The 13,648-nt window shown below is 36.7% G+C and overlaps 1 pseudogene; it reads right to left on the bottom strand.

The window, feature by feature from the left end:
* Positions 1-11,021: 11,021 nt before the first annotated feature.
* Positions 11,022-11,680, bottom strand: LOC110212556 (synaptophysin-like protein 1 pseudogene; annotated as a pseudogene).
* Positions 11,681-13,648: the final 1,968 nt, after the last annotated feature.

Consider the following 13,648-nt stretch of genomic DNA (forward strand, 5'->3'; position numbering starts at 1 on the left):
GCTGTCCACCTTCTGGGCTTTTGTCCATGTCCTCCCATAATTTTGTCATCTAATGTGATGGAGAATCCTCTCAAGGATGTCACCAAGATATCAATGGAACACATGGGCTATCATCAGTGTCTTTCACCCTTGCCATATAACTAGCCTATTTTCTTTTCCCCTCATGCAGTTCATTGATGACATCTTTTATTTTGCTTCTCCTAAATCTTGGTAATATATTATAGCCTGTTCATGCCCATTGAAATTATCCTGTGTTCATCCTTACAATTTTGCAGTGACTGAAGGAAATAGCTCAATGTATTATTTTTTTCTGTATCTTTTCACCTTTGAATTCACCTCATTATTCAGGAGAAATGTCAAACAGATCCAATTGCAAATTACCTTTTTCCCCTAGAAGAGATACCATTGAAAACCAGAAAGATAGTAGATAGTATAGTATTGCTACTTTTTGGAAAGTTTAGGGGTTTGGATAAATAGTAGGGGAGGGAATTGCTATTAAAAAAGAATTGAAAGCCTAATAGATTCAAAATAAATTTTCTTCTTGATCTGCCAGGTTCACTGTGTCATTATTAGGGAGACTTTCCCTGATCCCTCCATTGGTTAGTATTCTCATCCCACTTCAAAATTGTATTTCTATTTACTTTACATTTTTGTATTTATTTTGTAAAGGAGGTATTTGCGAATTTTCCTAAATGACTCAATAGTAGAGTACAAATGAATTAATTAAGTAGTTTGGCAAGATAACATAAGCCACCTGATAACATTACAAGCTTTGGCCATTAGACTGAGCATCAGTCATATCTCTGGTGTCCTTTAATTGCAGTAGAGAGAGTTTCAAAGAAAGAGTTCATTCTTCACCTTTCTCCCATTTTCCTGCTTGGAAAATGTAGCATGAGAGAGATGGAGGATTTGTCTTTCCCTCCCCTCTCTGTATTTGCAGTACCATCTTGCAGTAGTACATGGTAGCATCCAGTGAAATGGAAGTCAGGCTATGGAGTCAAGTAGTCAGCAAGAAAACAAAAATTATCCACTATGAGTATATATCTGGGATATATTTGGGGGCCTTATGGATTTTAAGGAGAAGATGGAGGGATTCTCTTCCAGGAGTCTCCTTTTGGAGACACTAATGATGTAGGGATCTCCTAATAAAAACAAACAAAAAAACCCAAAACCTTTTATTTTCTTATTATTGCTTTTCATGTTGTAGTCGCATAGTCAGTTTTCCACTGTTTCCTTTACAAATCAGGCTAGATAACTTGTGGATGGTTAAAACTAATATCTCTTGTATTACTATTTTCATTATAAGTGTGGAAGCTGATATGAGTATTGTAGATGTTGCTGGTCCCTGTAAATTCATACAAAGTAGAGATGTACCCACATTACTTTTTTTTTTTTAATTGAGTTGTTGTGGATAGCTGGCCTATTGTTACATAAGCCCAGATGACTAATGTTACAATGCCTGCAGGTACATATAATACTATTTACCTGATGATCTTGGAAGCTGAGGAATAATTCCCAAGTGCTTCAGTCCTCTTTTGTGGACCCCACATATCTTTGGGGATTTTCTGAGTTTGTATTTCTTTTTAAATTAATTTGGTTGTTCTAGCAAACAATGAGTTCTGATCTCCATTATGTTTTTCAGGGACTGGAGAAATTTATGTTGAGGTACAGAGCATCCTTTAGAGAAATGTATGGTTAGAAATGTATAGCCTATGTGCAATACACACATTCTAGAGCAATTTTCACTTAGGACAATAGAATTTCTCAAATGATCTCATATCCTTAATCCTGGTTGGAAGAACCTATATGTGTTCTGTGAGCTCATATTGAATGTGAACTTCTTTCTGGGATGGGAAGGTGGTTCTTCTTTTCCCTCCTTTTTATTTTCTTTATGGTATTTGGATTGAACATAGCCTTTACATGGACTAAAGTAGGTGGTAGTCTGTAGGAATTCTGAAACATGGTATTTAATTTTTGAATAACCATAACCATGAATTTTGTGATGAGTACCTTCTCCAGTCCCACCAGCTACTTTAGTTCTTGAGCAACACCAAAATCTGTTTATTAATTGATTGTTCTCCTTCTGCCCTTGTGGCCTCTTCTCCCATTGGTTAGTTCCTCCCAGAACCTCTATTTTAAGGAAGGGCACAGACCAGCTATCCTTCATTCTCTGCATGAGTACTTCCCCAATATTTCACCCTTACAGTTTTCAGCTCCACTTTTGCCTTCCCGCATAAGAATGTAAACTACTTAAGGTCAGGGAATTTCTTTCTTTTTTTTTGCTTTTATATCCCCAGTGCTCAGCATAGTACCTAGAACATAGTAAGCACTTAATAAATTCCTGTTGACAAAGAAATTGCTGAGATCTTTAAGAATGAGATTTTTGGGGAGACAATCAAAATAACAATTCTTAACCCTCCTTTATTCACCCAAGAGCTATTCATAATTGGGTATTGGACAAATGGGCCAAAAGCATCCCAGTTGAGAGCAGATATTTAACTGAGGGAAGGATTTAAAGAAAATATTTAGGAGTTTTCCTAAATAATTCTATAACACAGTATAAAGTATTACCTTGAAAACCTAGCAACCGAGCATAAACAATCTGATAACATTACAAAAGTTAGCCAGGGGATGAAGGTGACTAGGTGAGGATCAGTCATGTCCCTGGTGTCATTTAAAATTCAAGGCAAATTACCTCTTGATAGCCCTGGCTACTTCCCACCCTTGACCCTATCTAGACCCCTCCTCACAGTCACCCTAAACTACTTGGACACTCCTGGATCCCTCCCACAGTCTTTCTGTATATAAGGTCCATCTTGTCTCCATTAAGGTGCTCAGATTCTTATAATCTAGCCAATAGCTCACAAATGTTCAGATTCCTTAAGTCTGGCCAATATGGTGGATCTTTAATAAACCTTATCTCTGGTTGAAAAAAAATAAAATGCAAGGCAAGTCTGAGGGAAAAGTTCACTCTTTACCTTTCACCTGTTGGAAAATAGCAAAAGAGGACAAAGAATTTCTCTCTCTTCTCTCCCTATTGGCACTGGTGTCTTGCAGCAGAAATATATGGCTTTGTCCAGTAGAACAGAAGTCTAGCTACAGAATTAAGTTGAGCAGTAGATGAGAGAAGAGAGATTCTGACACTGGGGGCCAGGATCCTGATGCACAGGAGATGGTAGGCCTCAAAGTTAAGATTTTGGGGAAACAGTAATGGGGAGGCTCTGGCTGATCCTGGGATATAGATTCTAGTTCCTTCTGAAAGTACATAGCAATATTCTAGTCTAATATGTTAACGAGGCTGAAGCTGGAGGCAATGAAGAGTACATCCAAGCCAAATGGCCCAGCAGAAATGCCATATCCCATGAGAAGGAGCAGGAGAACTTCACAAGAAGACATAGATGAGCCCTGCAACTCTGAAGGGTTGTGTCCTGGTCAGATATTTTCCCTATGTGTGAACCCTAATTTTTTGTGTCCATTATTTCTACTGATGCTGTATATATTTGTAGGAGAGTATACCACAGATTTGTGGGGAAAATATTAATATTAATATTCTTTCTATGACACTTCAATTAACTCCTTTCCTTTCGGTGAACTGTATCCCCTGGCTTACTCTTATGTGTAAAAAAATGGTAGGGGCTTGTGAATTATGGTTTTAGGAGTGCAGACCCAAAGAGAAGAACACTTGATCTTGGGTAGTAATTTCCCAGAGAAGCCAGATTAGGAGTGTGAATTGGGGGGATTCAAAGGGTCTAATAAACATATGTGCACATGTTTCTCAAATAGAATACAAACTAATTGAGGACAGAGGTTTTTTCAATTTTTCTTTATATCTCTAATATCTAGCATAATTCTTTGCATATACAAAGCACTTAATAAATAAATGCTTGTTGGACATAGAAGGAATTGAGTTTACTTGATTGGAAAGGCTAATTAGTAATTAGAATAGCTATTGAATTTTAACTATTGATGAAAAGTATTGCCAAAATAAAAATAATTTTACCTAGTCATAGGATACTAGATTTAGAATTGAAAGGGAGATTAGAGGGAACTAGTAAAGATCATCCTCATTTTGTAGATGAGGAAATGAAGGCTCAAGGAAGCTTTGCCTTAGCTAGCAAAGGCCAGAGCTAGGATTCAAACCCAAATACTTCTTCATTTCTCTTCTTTTTCTTTCTTACATTTTTATTGCTATCATTTGCTTTTATGTCATGTTCTTTTCCCACTATATCCACACCCTTCCCCAACTTAGAAAATCAGCCCTTATAATGAATAGAGTAAAACACTTGTTAATCAAAACTAGCAAAACATTAACTGATTCCAATTGTATATGTACTGCTCAATAGCCATAATACAAATAATGGAAGGAGTTGCATATCTCTTTTTTCGGGAAGCCTAGCTTGGTCATCATAATTTTATGACTTTCTGTTTTCAATTTTTTTCTGTTCTTTCTAGTTACATTGTTGTGGTCATTGTATTGTTTTCCTGACTAGCTTAAATCACTTTGCATCATCTCACTCATTTTCCTGTGCCTCCAGAGAAAGAACTGATAGTGACTGAACAAAGATAGCACACTTCAGTCTTTATTCAGTCACTATCAGTTCTTTCTCTGGACGCATATAGCATAGTTTATCAAGAGTCCTTTGGATTCTCTTGGATCATTGTTTGCTGAGAACATGAGCTAGATATTTTCTAAGGTTCTTTACAGCTCTAAATTCTATAGTCCTTTATATGCTGAAGGGGAGATAATTAGAAGGCATTAGAAAAGAGATTCTGGGAAAGGCTTCCTGTAAAAGATAGAATTTTAATAAGATATGATGGTATTGGGAAAAGCACCAGGGTAAGAAATCTTAGGTCACTGATTGATAAGTAGATACATTTTTATTGTTAACTATTAATAACATATTATTATATGGTTGGTCCTGGGGCTCTTACACCATAAGTTGCACTATATATTTTGACCTCTAGGTGGTAGTAGCACACATAGTTGGATAATACCAACATTAAATGTGCCAACTGCTAATCATCAGATGGTTTGACCAGAGGCTGCTTATCCAAGTATTGTTTATTAATAAGAGCTTCTGGGAAGGGTGGGAATAATGTAAATCAAATGTCAATAGGTAAGGCCATAAAGGGTCCTGAGTGAAAGGTGGAAGACAATGAACTCAGTGTGGCCTCAATCTGACTTACCTCTGGGGTATTCATTCAGTTTTTCTCTAAATGCTAATCACCCTTATGGAAGTGAGATGCTTATTGAATAAATGAATGGATGGTTGGATGAGTGAGCTAATGAACACATACTCCCACACCTGAGAGAATGCAATCAAGATGGAAGTCTCCACGAAGAAGATAAATTCCCTCTAGGGAGCACTGGGAAAATGGCTACAGAATAAGATAGATAGTATATACTTCTGAAGACAGAAGATCTTTCATTAAATTATAGTTCTGACACTTATTGCTGTGTGACCTCATGTAAGTCTCAATCTTTCTGAGCCTCAGTTTTTCTCAGTTTCAAGATGAGAATGATAATACTTTACAGCATTTTTTTGTAGAATATGATCTCTCAGTTTCTAAGTGAATTTGAGTTATCATAATTATAACACTGAGTCCCCTCATGCTCTGGTTATATATGTAGTTCTTTGCTACATTTCCTAGGTTTAGAATGAACTACTTTAGGTGATCAATTTTGCAAATCATAGTCCAAGGCTCCGTAAGTGCAACATTTTATTAGCAGATGACTCGTTATTACTAGCTATGCATCTAATGATAATAATAATAATGGCAAAAAGCAGTTTTTGAAAAGGGGGAAATTAAGTAGTAAATCCATTATCTGCCTCCATGCATAAGTGGGAGCATATTCCCCTATCTCCTGAAGTGATAAATGGAGAAGAAACCTCTCAGGGAAAACTTAGGAAGGTGTGGAGAGACTATCCCATAATATACAGGCAAATGGAATGAGTTAACTGTTAGATATTCTCTCTCCCACCAGTCCCTGACCCTATCTTTTCTCAATATGCTTTCACTGGACTTTCCAAAGATTTGCTGAGGTCCTCAGGATTTGCCTTGCCTCTGGCTCTGGGATTCCATTTCTCTTGGTGTGGAGTCTATCTATCTCCTCAGTTCTCCATCCCCCACCATCTACTAAACCTGAATGTGTCAAATGTGGGCTGCCATGCTAGTATCTTGTTGGAAGATCTTGTTCCACGTCAGTGTATTTCAGTTAATTTGTCAGATTATGGAAGCTCAAGAACATAATGGGGTGCCCTTTCCTTGTGGCCTGCCTCGTCTTTATTTCCACACCCTTTTCAGGTGGTTTCCTGTTTTCTTTCTAAGTTAGCATCTTCTGATTCAAATCTTGCAAAAGAATCCATGAAATTCTAATAAGGAAAGTTTTTCCATTGGATTTATTGTATATCTTTCAAGTTTGGATTTATTCTATATCCTGCAAGTTGTTTAAATTAAAATTTTAGTCCATCTAGTTCATTCTCTAAGGTTCTCTAAGTAAACCATCACATTATCTGCAACAAAGCAATAATTTTGCCTACTTATTCCTTCAATTTTTCCTAGTATTATTGATATAATTAGAATTTCTAGTATTATATAAAATATTAGATATATAAACAAATACAGCAACCAAGGAAGGTACAATTAATAAAACAAATTACTACAAAAAAAATAAAGAAGGGCCAAAAAATAGAAAGAGAAAGACACCTGCATGGTTAAAAATAACAATAAAACAACATAAAAAAGAGACTACTAAGAGATTTCTTTCTAAAAATATCAAGGATAAAAATAGAATGCAAATAGAAGTGATGATAGAAGAACAGGCCTGAAACACCATGGATCACACAATTCCCTGCTTGCAAATTAATCATTGTTTTTTTGTGGGACTAAATTACAGAATAGGAAGGTACATAAAGGAGGAGAGGGAAGGAAGGAGATAGAGGTAATGTGTGAATGTCTTGGAAATGTGTGATGCATACTATTTATGTCAACAGTAAACAACAAAAGGAAAATAACTCCTGTAGTCTCTCAGAAAGAGAGCTACAGGAGTCTGGATAAAGAGGTAAAAGAAGGGAAACAGATGGGGACAAAACAGAAATCTCAATTCAAAGGCGGGAGGAAAATCACTGGAAAATACTCCCACTGGGGCAAAGAGATACTCTGTAATGGGAAATGGAGATCTTAAAATAGGCATAATTTTTAGGAATTTGAGAAAGTTGTGTCTCAATGGACAGCATTCTGACTCAAGAGAAGAGGAATTATAGCTTCTGGGGGAAACTGACATCCAAAAAGGTGGAATGCCAAGTACCCAAAGAAGAGATTTCATAGCAAATGGGGACAAAAAATGATTATGGGAGGACTGAGGTTGTAATGAACTGTACAATTAGGGACGTGGGAAACTTTCTACAATGGGGAAATAGTTCTGTATTTCCATCTCCTCCAGGAATTGATACCTCTAAGAGTGAAGCACAACAGAAAAAAAAAAGGCAGGGGAACGGGGCAAGGTCTATAAAGCAATAACATAGAAACTGTTTAGAGCAGGGAATTCAAAATAGGTATCCTAGAAGTTTTTATTTTGTGGAGAATACAAAGACTAAAGCATGGAATAAATGTGTATAAATGCCATGGATAGAAGAATAAAAGCCTAAAAGAACATGAGGCAAAGAAATTGTTTTTGTTTAAATTGGCATAGGAAAAATGAAAAAAAAAACCTTAAGAAACAAGCAAATTGAAGAGTTGAAGATTACTTTATTTAAATGAGAGAAAAAGGAGAGAAAGAATAAGATAACTAGATAAAAGAACAAAAAAGAAATTAATAAATTAAATAAATTCCAAAACTAGGAAAATGGATGACAAACATAAAGGAATGAAGCTTGAGGCTGAGGGGAAGAGAGTGGATTGGGATAGGGTTGCTTTAAAGTTGATTAAATAGTATTTTATTTTTCTCCACAATTACATATCAAGACAATTTTTAGCATTCATTTTTACAAGATTTTGAGTACCAAATTTTTCTCCCTCCCTTCCTCCCCTCCCCTCTTCTGAAAATGGCAGGCAGTTTGATATAGTATATACACATACTACCATGTAATCTATATCTATATTCATTGCAGTTGTGGAGGAAGAAACAGATCAAAAGGGGAAAAATAACAAGAAAGAATAAAGTAAGTGAAAAATATATGCTTCTATCTGTATTCAATCTGGGCTATTAATAACTCCCAGTTGTTTCCCAGTTCTTTGTCTAGATATGGATAGCATTTTCCTTTGTGAGTCCTTTGTACTTGTCTTGGATCATTATCACATGATGTTGCTAATACTGTATACAGTTTCTTCCTAGTTCTGCTCATTTCACTTTGCATTAGTTTGTACAAGTCTTTCCAGGTATTTCTGAAATGTGTCTATTCGTATCTTATTGCACAATAGTATACCATTACATTCATATTCCACAGTTTGTCCAACCATTTCCTGATTGATGGGTATCCTCTTGGTTTCCAATATTTTGCCACCACAAATAGGGCTGCTATAAATATTTTTTGCATGTGTAGGTCCTTTTCCCTTTTCTATGATCTCTTTGGAATATGGACCTAGTAGTGATATTGTTAGATCAAAGGGTATGCACAGTTTCATTGACCTTTGGACATGCTCTCCAGAATTGTTGGATCAATTCTCAACTCCACCAACAGTGCATTAGTGTCCCAATTTTCCCACATCCTTTCCAAAATTTATCATTTTTCTTTTTTGCCATATTAGCCAATCTCATTGGTGCAAGGTGGTATTTCAGAGTTGTTTTAATCTGTATTTCTCTAATCAAAAGTGATTTAGAACTCTTCTTCATATGTCTATAGTTATCTTGGATTTCTTCATCTGAAAACTGCCTCTTCATATCCTCTGACCAATTATCAGTTGGGGAACTGCTTGTATTCTCATAAATTTGACTCAGTTCTCTATATATTTGAGAAATGAGGTCTTTATCAGAGAGCCTTGCTATATTGTTTCCCAACTTTCTGCTTTCCTTCTAATCTTGGTTTCATTGGTTTTGTTTGTAAAAAGCTTTTCAATTTAATATGATCAAAATTAACTATTCTGCATTTCATAATGCTCTCTATCTCTTGTTTGGTCATGAATTCTTCCCCTCCCCATAGATCTGACAGATAGACTATTCTTTGCTCTTTTAATTTGATTGCAGCATAGTTCAGAGAGGGGGAGGTTGAGGTCCCCCACTAGTATAGTTTTGCTATTTCTTCCTGTAACTCCCTGAACTTCTCCTCTAAGAATTTGGATGCATATATGTTTAGTAATTATATTACTTCATTGTTTATGGTGTCTTTTAGCAGGATGTAGTTTCCTTCCTTATCTCTTTTGATAAGATCTATTTTTGCATTTGCTTTGTCTGAGATCAGGATTGCTACCCCCTGCTTTTTTTTATTTCAGCTGAAGCATAATATATTCTGTTCCAGCCTTTTACCTTTACCCTGTGTGTGTACCTCTGTTTCAAATGTGTTTCCCCTGAACAACATATTGTAGGGTTATGGTTTTTAATCCATTCTGCTATCTATTTCTATTTTATGGGAGAGTTCATCCCATTCACATCCTGCCTCCCTTCTGTTAACCCCCTCCCTTTTCTTCCCCTTTACCCTTACTACTTCTTCCCTCCCTTCTATCCCCCCTCCCTTTTCTTCTCCTTTACCCTTACTACTTCTTCCCTCCCCTCTAAATCCCCTACATTTCCTTTTGCCTTTTCCCTCTTAGTGCCTATAGGGCAAGTTAGATTTCTATACCTAACTGATTATGTTATTCCCTTCTTGAGCCAAATTTGATGAGAATAAGTTTCAAACAATGTTCATCTCCCTCCCTTCTTTCCCTCTTCTGTAATAGGGTTTTTGTGCCTTTTCCTGTAATGCAACTATTATGTAGCTAGCTCACTTGTGTCCCTTTGTTTACCACACATACAACATTTTTTAAATCATCCATTTATGTAGTAAGAATGAGAACATTAAGAAAAAATGAAATTTGGATCTCATTTCTTATTTTCATAATATCAGTGCACAGCTTCCAATAGTAACTTCATTGACTCTAAACATTTAAATGCATCTCAAAAGTCAAAAAAAAAACCAAATAAACAACCTTAATTTCTTCTCTCCTCTGAATGGGTTTAAAAAAAGGAAAAAAAAACCTTAATTTTTTTTTTTTACACTTGTAGGATTTTCCCATCCTGAAACCAAGCAGCATGAATAATAGAGGACAAATATTAATAAGACCATGCCTACAGTTTTCAAAGTGTCTAGGTGAATGATATTTAGAGTATACTTAGTCTAAGAAACCAACTAGCATAATATAAACACCTCAAATTGTAGAATTACTGTATTAACCATATCAAAGAACATTTATACATACTTGAAATTTCTAATCTCCATCCTCAAAACAATTTTTATACAACTATTAAGTATTTAAAATTATTTATTTTAAAACCCATCTCTGCATTCAGGAATTTTTGTTTAACATAAACTGCATTTAGATTTAAGTTCTGAACTAAGCACTTTTTTTTTTGCTATGCTATATTTATAAGGCAATAAGCCTTTTTAAAACAAAGACAGGTCTTAAAGCATATGAACTGTATGAACTTACAGTAGTATGTAATTCAAATACAGTTTCTTCCTTTTTTAAAACAGAATCATACATCCACTTCCTGAATAAAAATGTGTTAAGGACTAAAGGGTAAACACTTTTGCTATACAAAAAATTTAGTGAAGAAACTGCACATTAATTTTTATACAACCTCATAATAAATCCCTAGATCTTTGAGGTTACAAATTGAAACATTTAAATCCAGAATTTGTATGTAAGGTACATATTTCATGTAAAAACTAGCAGAATTTTCAATCCATCAATTTATTGCAAATACCATTAATTTTATTAGAAACAAATTGCATCGTCTCTAAAGATACTGGCAATATGTTGTAGAATATATTCTAATTGTTCCTGCGCCATGGGTAGAAATGTTTGACTGACCATGCAAACTGGTCTCCTTATATACAAACCAAGCATTTCTTCCTCAAGGTATCATGTTCAGAAAACCAAAGATCACAGATACATTCAGAGATCCCATACTGGTCACAGAGTCAAAGTAGCAGTGTACATCCTTATTATTATTGCATGAGTCAATCTGACCAATAAGATTTTCACCTGTGGCCATCTTAATTAATGTCTGTCAGAGCTTTAGCCCACGCTGAAGTGCTCACCAACCATAAGAAAGTAGCAATAAGAGTAATAACAAAGTCAATAAAGGGAATTTTTCAACTCTCTTGATATAGGTTCATATAACCAATATAAAGTACAAGTGCAGCAATACAGTATAGGAAGACCAAGACTACAAATATAACATAGAACTGGGCAGAAGAAGAGAAATCTCCTATAAGAAAATAACTGCTCCAAGTTACACCACACAGAGGATCCTGTGTTGCTGTTGCATGAAGTGAAACTTGATTCAACCTGAATTTATAGGCAAAGGCAGCTTCAAATATCTCATTTTTAGTACTCTGACTTGGGCAGGAAACTATGAAACTTGTCTTGCCCTTAGAACCTCCACAAGTGGCAAAAGAAAAAATGGAAGCTACCCACTGGAGAATCTTAATTAAGCCCAGGGCTTCTTACGTGGGCTGAAGTTAATCTGGAGGCCCGACATCCTCTGAGGGAAGGAGGGAAAGAGGGCGAGGGTCAGGGTGGCCTGGTGGCTGGGGATGAACCAGACCCAGGTCACACAGTGGAGGAGGGAAAGAAGGAGGAGGGTGGACCTGACCCCCAATTTTAATTTTTAACAAACTGTTTTCTTCTATTAGATTTTGTACCTCCTTCCCCATTTGGCCAACTATATTTTTTTAGGGACTTTTTTTTTTGTAAAATACCTTTTAACAAGATGTAGTTTCCTTCCTTATCTATTTGTTTTTACTTTGTTTAAGATCAGGATGGCTACTTCTGCTCAGCTGAAACATAATAGATTCTGCTCCAGCCCCTTACCTTTCCTTTGTGTGTGTCTCTTTGCTTCAAGAGTATTTCTTGTTAAGCAACATATTGTAGGATTCTGAATCTTGATCCACTCTGCCATCTGCTTCTCTTTTATGGAGAGTTCATCCCATTCACATTTGCAGTTATGATTACTACCTGTGCATTTCCCTCCATCTCATTCTTCCTCCTGTTTGTTTTCTTTCTCTTTTCACCTTTTTTCCATCTCACCAGTGTCTTGCTTCTGTCTACTACCTCCCCTAATCTGTCTTCCCTTCTATCAGTAACCCCTCCCCCCTTTTACTTAATCTCTTACCTTCCTACTTATTTGTTGGGTAAGGTAGATTTCTATATTCAACTGATTGTGCCTCTTTGAGCCAATACTGATGAGAGTAATGTTCAAGCAATGACCATTGCCTCCCCCTCTCATCCTTCCCTCCACTGTAATGAGTCTTTCTCACCTCTTCATGTGAGGTAATTTACCCCATTCTACCACTTCCTTCCTTCTGCACCCATTATACTTCTCTTTCTCATTCCTTAATTTTTTTATGTCATTCCCTCAAATTCACTTTATACCCATGCCCTCTATGCATATTTCTTCAAACTATACTACTAGTGATACAATTTTTAAGAGTTACAAGCATCAGGGTGCAGAGCCAAGATGGTGGAGTAAAGGCAGGAACTTGCCAGAGATCTCAACCCAAACAAACCCCTCCAAATACGTTAAAAAATGACTCTAAACAAATTCTAGAGCAGTAGAACACACAAAAAATACAGAGTGAAACAAATTTCCAGCCCAAGACAACCTGGAAAGTCAATAGGAAAGGTCTGTTGCTCCAGGCTGACAGAGGAGCACAGTTCAGTGCAGGTTGTGTCAGCATAGACCAGGCCCCAGGAGACCTGGAGCAGGCCTCAGGGGACTGAATCACTGGCAGAAGTTGCAGTTTCCAGACTTCTGAGGCCACAAATGCCAAAGACAACTTAGAAGTTCAGCCTGAAAGGTTTATTAGACCTGGGTGAGAGAGGAACACAGTCTAGCCCTAGCCCCAACAAGGCCTTGGTGACAGCAAATCAGGAGCAGTTCTTGGCAATGACTGAATCAGCAATGACAGCAGCAGAGGCTGCTTCTGGAGCTCTCAGCCCTCAGATAGTAAGGGGATCAAACAACTGGACAGAAGGAGATTATGGGGGTCTCTTTCCTTGCACTGACGCAGGACTCTGTTGCTTTGCCCATACTTGAATCTGGGGTGCAGCTCTGGCTGGTAGTACTGGGGCAAGGAGGAGCATTAGCATAGCAGAGCTTGTGGCAACAATGGAAAAGAGACCCTCCTCACAATTCCAGGGCAGAAAAGAATGCTTGTGGTTACTCACAGACCATAGCACAGAGGAGTAAACATCTCTCCTTAGATCATACCACCTTGGAAGAACTAAAAACTTAGAGGTCCCTAGAAATATCTCTGAAAACAGCTGCACAAAACACCTGAAGCTTGGGAAAGTTTGCTCTCCATACTGGAAGCAGAGCCCTACCTTAACAAAGAATTAAAAAATCAAGTAATAGGCTGGGAAAAATGAGCAAAGAATGCAAAAAACTCAGACTATAGAAACTTACTTTGGTGACAAGGAAGATCAAAACATAATCAGAAGAAAACAA

Source organism: Phascolarctos cinereus, unplaced genomic scaffold (assembly GCF_003287225.1).
Source record: "Phascolarctos cinereus isolate Bilbo 61053 unplaced genomic scaffold, phaCin_HiC Scaffold_4;HRSCAF=312, whole genome shotgun sequence".
NCBI classification, from domain to species: domain Eukaryota; kingdom Metazoa; phylum Chordata; class Mammalia; order Diprotodontia; family Phascolarctidae; genus Phascolarctos; species Phascolarctos cinereus.